This window comes from Phoenix dactylifera, unplaced genomic scaffold (assembly GCF_009389715.1).
Source record: "Phoenix dactylifera cultivar Barhee BC4 unplaced genomic scaffold, palm_55x_up_171113_PBpolish2nd_filt_p 000336F, whole genome shotgun sequence".
Lineage (NCBI taxonomy): Eukaryota > Viridiplantae > Streptophyta > Magnoliopsida > Arecales > Arecaceae > Phoenix > Phoenix dactylifera.
Genome location: NW_024067798.1, coordinates 384,472 through 391,291, shown reverse-complemented (window position 1 = coordinate 391,291; position 6,820 = coordinate 384,472).

Genomic DNA, 6,820 nt, shown 5'->3' with positions numbered 1-6,820 from the left:
TGGTATCAATCACAATTTCTCCGGCACCTAGGACACCCCAACAAAATGAGGTGGTAGAAAGGAAGAATCGCACACTAGCAGATATGGCTCGTACCATGTTGTGCGAATCGGATCTACCAAAATATTTTTGGGCTGAAGCAATAAATACTGCATGTCACATTTTAAACCGTGCATTAGTTAGATCCATCTTGAAGAAAACACCTTATGAGTTAATAAAAGGTAAGAAACCAAATATAAGCTATTTTCATGTTTTCGGTTGTCGATGCTTTATTTTAAATAATGGAAAGCGACAATCTAAGCAAATTTAGTGCTAAATCAGATGAGGGGATCTTCTTAGGTTATTCCTCATCTAGTAGAGCATACAGGGTCTTCAACAAGAGAACTCTCGTTGTTGAAGAATCCATTCATGTTGTTTTTGATGAAGCTAATGGAGATTCTTCTAGAAAAGAAGAAGATGGTGATGCAGGTATACTTGAAGACCGAATGAAGGAATTCTCCATACAAGACAAACAACAAGAGGATGAGATCAAAGAAGATACAATTCAGCAAGATGAAGAAGAAGACCAACCTCCGTTGAGAAATCAAGATCTTCCTAAGGAATGGAGGTATGCACATGGTCATCCAAGGGATCTAATCCTTGGTGATCCCTCACAAGGGGTAAGGACAAGATCCTCTCTTAAGAAATACTAGTAATTATCTTGCATTCGTTTCACAAATCGAGCCTAAATTACTAGAAGAAGCTGAAAAAGATGATAATTGGATGAATGCTATGCAAAGAGGAATTAAACCAATTTGAAAGAAATGAAGTTTGGGACTTTAATGAAAAGACCTCCTAATGTTTCAATTATAGGCACCAAATGGGGTATATAGAAATAAACTAGATGAAGATGGAATAGTAATAAGAAACAAAGCTAGTCTAGTGGCCAAAGGCTATAATCAGGAGGAAGGAATAGATTTCGATGAAACTTTTACTCCTGTTGCTAGGTTAGAAGCCATTAGACTACTTTTGGGCATATGCATGCTTCATGGATTTTAAACTCTATCAAAATGGATGTAAAAAGTGCGTTTTTAAATGGTTATATAATGGAGGAAGTTTATGTAGGACAACCTCCAGGTTTTGAAAATCACTTACATCCAGATTATGTGTATAAATTGCATAAAGCATTGTATGGACTTAAGCAAGCCCCTAGGGCATGGTACGAAAGATTAAGTAATTTCCTAATTGAAAACAAATTTAAGAGAGGAAATGTAGACAAAACCCTCTTCATTAAAAGAAAAGGAAAATGACTTACTGCTTGTATAAATTTATGTGGATGATATAATTTTTGGTGCTACTAATGATAGTCTTTGTCAAGAGTTTGCCAAGCTTATGCAGGGAGAATTTGAAATGAGCATGATGGGTGAGCTCAACTTCTTCCTTGGGCTACAAATAAAACAATCAGAGGAAGGCATCTTCATCAGTCAGTCCAAATATGTCAAGGAAATGTTGGAAAAAATTCAAGATGAAGGATGCAAAGGAAATCAGCACACCCATGGGCTCAAGTTGCAAGCTTGACAAAGATGAAAAAGGTAAAAGTATAGACTGCAAATTGTACAGAGGTATGATAGGCTCATTACTTTACCTTACTGCTAGTAGACCAGATATATTATTCAGTGTTTGTATGTGTGCTAGATACCAAGCATGTCCTAAGGAATCACACTTACAAGCTGTTAAAAGAATTTTTAGATATCTGGTAGGGACATCTAATGTAGGCTTATGGTATTCTAAACAATCTGACATAAATTTAATTGCTTATTCCGATGCTAATTTTGCCGGGTGCAAACTCGACAGAAAAAGCACAAGTGGCACATGTCAATTCTTAGGTGCTAATTTGGTTTCCTGGTTTAGCAAGAAACAAAATTCAGTTGCCTTGTCCACAGCTGAGGCTGAGTACATTGCAGCTGGAAGCTGTTATGCCCAAGTTCTTTGGATTAAGCAACAACTTGAAGACTTCGGTATCAAAATGGATAATATACCAATTAAATGTGATAATACAAGTGCAATTAATTTAACAAAAAATCCTGTCCAACACTCTAAGTCAAAGCATATAGAGATTAGGCATCATTTTATTAGGGATCATGTGCTGAAAAATGATGTGATGATTGAATATGTATGTACTGAAATTAATTGGCCGATATCTTTACAAAGCCCCTTTGTAAAGATAGATTCAACTTCTTAAGGAATGCTTTGAGCTTGTATGATCCTAGCAAATAAATTGAACTTGTATTGCATTGCTTTGCTACTCAAACTAGTAATCCACCTCAAGGTAAACATAAGTGAAAGCATGAATTCATCTAAGCTAAATGACGAACTGTTTGACTTTCCGGAGGATGGTTACCCTCCCTTGGACTCTTCATGGAGATATTTTCAGAGCCTATTTCATAGGTATTCGAAATTTGGTCAAACATTTCCTCATTTCAATATTAATAATTCAAAATCATTATCAAATTATTATAGGAATGTATTATTAAGGGGAGGATCACAAACAAATTCACTCTGTGTTTATCAAAAGAAATCATGTTGATTAGGATGATTAAATTAAAAAAATTGGGAAAGATAGAATTCAGTCTGAAATTTTTCAGTGCCGGAGACGTCTCTGGCAAATCGCAGAGACGTCCCCCCAGGCGAGATGTCTCGCCTTAGTCGCGGAGACGTCTCGGGGACCGAACGAGGGTTTTTAAATAGGTCGAAACAGTTCGAGCCGACCCGAGCTTTCCCTTTCATCCCCGACAAAACAAAAACCCTAGCCTCCATTTTTCTCCAACACAAAACCCTAGCCTCTTTCTCTTCATTTCCCTAGGATTTCCATTCAATGGCACCCAAAAGAGCTAGGAGGACTGGTGGGAGGCGTCCTAGGGCAGCGGCCGACGGTGAGGAACGGAGGGAAGAACCTTCCGCGCCGTCTCCTCCGGTTGCTCCGCCGACCACAACCATTTTCTGTGCAAATCGCACAGTGACAACCGGGAGGTACATAGATTTTCATTTTCTAGATAATGAGGGGTTCTCTATTGGAGAGAGACTCCGAGCCCAAGGGTGGGAGCACCTTTGTACCCTCAATACCTCGACCTACCCCGGCCTTGTTAGAGAAATGTTTAGTAATATGGCTTTAGGGGACTTAGGGTACACTGCATATGTCGGGGGACATTAGTAGAAATTAATGAGGACATCTTATCCACTGTTTTGCAAATCCCTAAGGACGGTGAGGCTCCAACCTCACATCTCCAAAGGGAAATAGCCCTAAACTTACTTTTAGGACGAGAGGACTGCGGCCCTCTTGATTGTAGTGAACTCACAAGACCTAAATGCCGAGATGAGATTACTTTTAAGTATTGTCAACCGGGTCTTGTTTCCTAAAACCGGTCGCTTCGATTTGTTTCGGAGCGAGATTTAGTTATCATGCAACCATATCCTACTAGGAATTCCTCTAAACCTTCCTAGACTCATGTTAAACTACATTGCTCTATGTCATAGGTATTCTAGGTTTAGTATACCCTATGGCATGATATTTACCCTAGTTTTTAAACACTTTAAGGTTCACATTCCCGAAAATGAACCTGCAAAACCCTTGAGAAACACCGACTACTATAATGAGGGCACAATGCGAAGAATGGAGTTTCAAAAGGTAGATGGGTCTTGGGTCAAGGTACCAAAAAGAAAAGCTCAAACCCTAGAGCCTGAGATCCCACATCAGGAGTCTGACCACCACTTTCCTCCACCCAGCCACATGGATTTTCCTGATAGACCCTCCAGCTCAGCTGGACCTTCCACATCCATGCCACCACCTCCTCCAGTCAGTGGGCCCTCCTTCCTATCAGAAGACCAGATGCGTACCTTAGCATCAGTCATTTGCCAGCAGATGAGGGAGGAAATGAGATCCATAATCTCTACTGAGTTGGCCCCCATCAGAGCTTCACATGAAGGGCTTCTACAAGAGCTGAAGGAAATTAGAGCTCAAATTGAAGCTACAACGCAAGAAATAGTTGGTATGGGTGCCACCCAAACAATCAGATCAATTGAGCTAAAGGACAGCTTGAAGACCATTTCAAAGAGTCTTAAAGAGTTGACAAGCCCAGGAGAAAATGTGGGCACCTTGGTTGCCCAACTTAGAGGAAGAATTGAAAATGGCAACCATAGAATTTGAAGCACTCGTGGCAGCCTTCCATAAGTCACAGGGAGATCAGTTCAAGACCCTAATGGATTCAATCAATGCATTTATAGATGCAGCTTGTAGGGCTTATGAGCAACGTCGCCGATAAGGAACTTTTTGTAGACATCTAGGGATCTTCTTTTTGTATACCCTAGGCTATTTTGAAATACTTTTTGTAGTAGAAATCAATACTTGTAATGATTTCTTCTTTTAACTATGTACTGACTTCAAAGGTTTACAATGATACATGAATACAATTTCTTTTGAAACCTTGTGTATGTGCTACTGTGTATGTGATTCTGTGACTGTGCATGTGTTTCTTGTGATGTGCCATAAAAATCTCATAACATACCTTAAGTATTCAAATTCAACACAACTTATACATGCATATGACACAGGGGGAGCACATCTTGTGATAACTATGTTAAACAAAAAGAGGAGTCTGAAATGAATTCCAAAACAAAGGGGGAGTGATATGAATGACTAAAATTCTTTAATAGAAATAACTTGGACAGGGGGAGCACAACTTGAATCTCCTTGAGTAGTTCATAGAAGGATAATTTGTCCCCTTCATTGTTGATGACAAAAAGGGGGAGTAGATATATAGAAGGGGGAGTAGAACCAAGAGTAGAACCAATATGGATATTGGATACATTGGAATGCAAAATACGAAATTCATACTCCAAAGTTGAATTAGAAAAGATAAAATTGAAAAATATTGGCTTTTAGATAATTGCCCTTCTAGAAAAGAAAGGGGGAGTCAAAAAGAACTTAGCTTTCAAATTTTAACTTAATTCAAATTCAGTTGATATGCTAAAATTGCTTAAGAGCTATAAAGATCAATCTTATGCATAATGATAGAACTGAAAATTGACTATTTTGAATTATGCACACTGTATCTAGCTCTAATCAAAACATTATGCTTGTACATCTGATCAAATACTGTGTATATGTTTAAATTTTGAATTTTGCATATACTCAGTGTTTTGTCATCATCAAAAAGGGGGAGATTGTTGACCCCCTAATGGATTTTGATGAATACAAAACACCAGAGTATAATTCCATTTATCTTAACAATTTAATTGAGGATTTCATGTATTTTATTAAGAATATTGTTAAGAAATGTCTAGGCAAGTTCCCATGATTTTTTAAGGACTTATTGTAGAATTTTTGAGATGAAAGAAAAAGTTCAGGGACAGCCGAGACGTCTCCGGGTTGTCTCAGAGACGTCTCTGGCACAAACAGGAAGAACTGGCACGTCTGGAGACGTCTCCGGCACCTGCCGAGTCGTCCCCGCGATAGCGGAGTCGACTCTCTCAGTAGCGGAGTCGACTCTCTCAGTGGCGGCAGAAAGGCAGTTTTCAAGAGATATGCGCGAGACGTCCCCCACCGTACGCGGAGTCGTCCCCGCAAGTAAAAAGCAGACTTTCCGAGTCGTCCCCGAGGTAGCGGAGTCGGCTCTCTCAGGGTTTTTCAGAGGATGTCATTTTCGGTGATAAGGCAGCGGAGACGTCCCCTGAAAGAGCGGAGTCGACTCTCTCAGAGAATTCCAGAAGACATGTTTTTCGGAGTTATAACAGCGGAGTCGTCCCCAAGGCAGCGGAGTCGTCCCCATGCAAAAAGTGCAAATAAGCCAAGACGTCCCCGTAAAGTACAGAGACGACCCTCTCAGAAAAACAGAAAAACAAGGATTCAAACGATACAATTCCAGAGTCGTCCCCGTAAAGTGCCGAGTCGACCCCAAACAAAGTGAAAAGTAAATTTATACAGCCGAGACGTCTCGCGTTGAAGCAGAGACGTCTCCGGAGCGCCTGGGACGCGACTGACAACTTTTGCAGGTTTGGTTTGAATTTCAAATCTCTTTTACTTTATCTCTAACGGCTATATTTGCTTTTTGGGCTATAAAAGGGACCTCTTAAGTGCTTCTCAACAACTCTTCACCAACCCAAAGCTAGATCATTTAAGAGAGAAGCAAGAGAGAGAAGTTCAAGGGAGTGAGTGCATTCAAGTGAAGAAATCAAGTGCTTTCAAGCTTCCCAAGTGATTTCAAGCTCAACCACTCTCTTCCGCTCGGGATTCAAAGCTCATACTCAAGCCTACGCGATCCACATCGGAAGAATCATCATTTCCCACGCTTCCAACGGCAAAAGGATTCTTCCGGGTTCTATTGTTTATCATTGTCATATTTGCTTACTTAGAGCTTTTCAATCCTTTGTAAAACCTTTCATTGTGGTGCTTGTTCCAGTCAAGGGACTTGGAACAAGGGAAAGGCGTCCCAAGCCTAAGTGAAATTGGGGGTTATAGGGTTTGTTGTTAGCCCGGTGTAAAACAACGAGTTGGGTAGTGAACTCGCAAAACTACTGTACTGTAATCGTGGATTATAGTGAAAATTCCCAAAGGTGCTTTGGGGAGTGGATGTAGGAGCAGTGGAGGCTCCGAACTACTATAAAAGCTTGTGTTTGCGATTGTTTGTCTTCATAGCTTTATTTTAGCTTTAGCTCATACATTTGTGTGTTTTATTTTTTAATTAGACAAAAGTTTTAAAACACCCAATTCACCCCCCCTCTTGGGTGACCATCTCTGGGCAACAGTGACCCAGCGCGGAATTGAAGCCAACCCTGAGAAAATCCGAG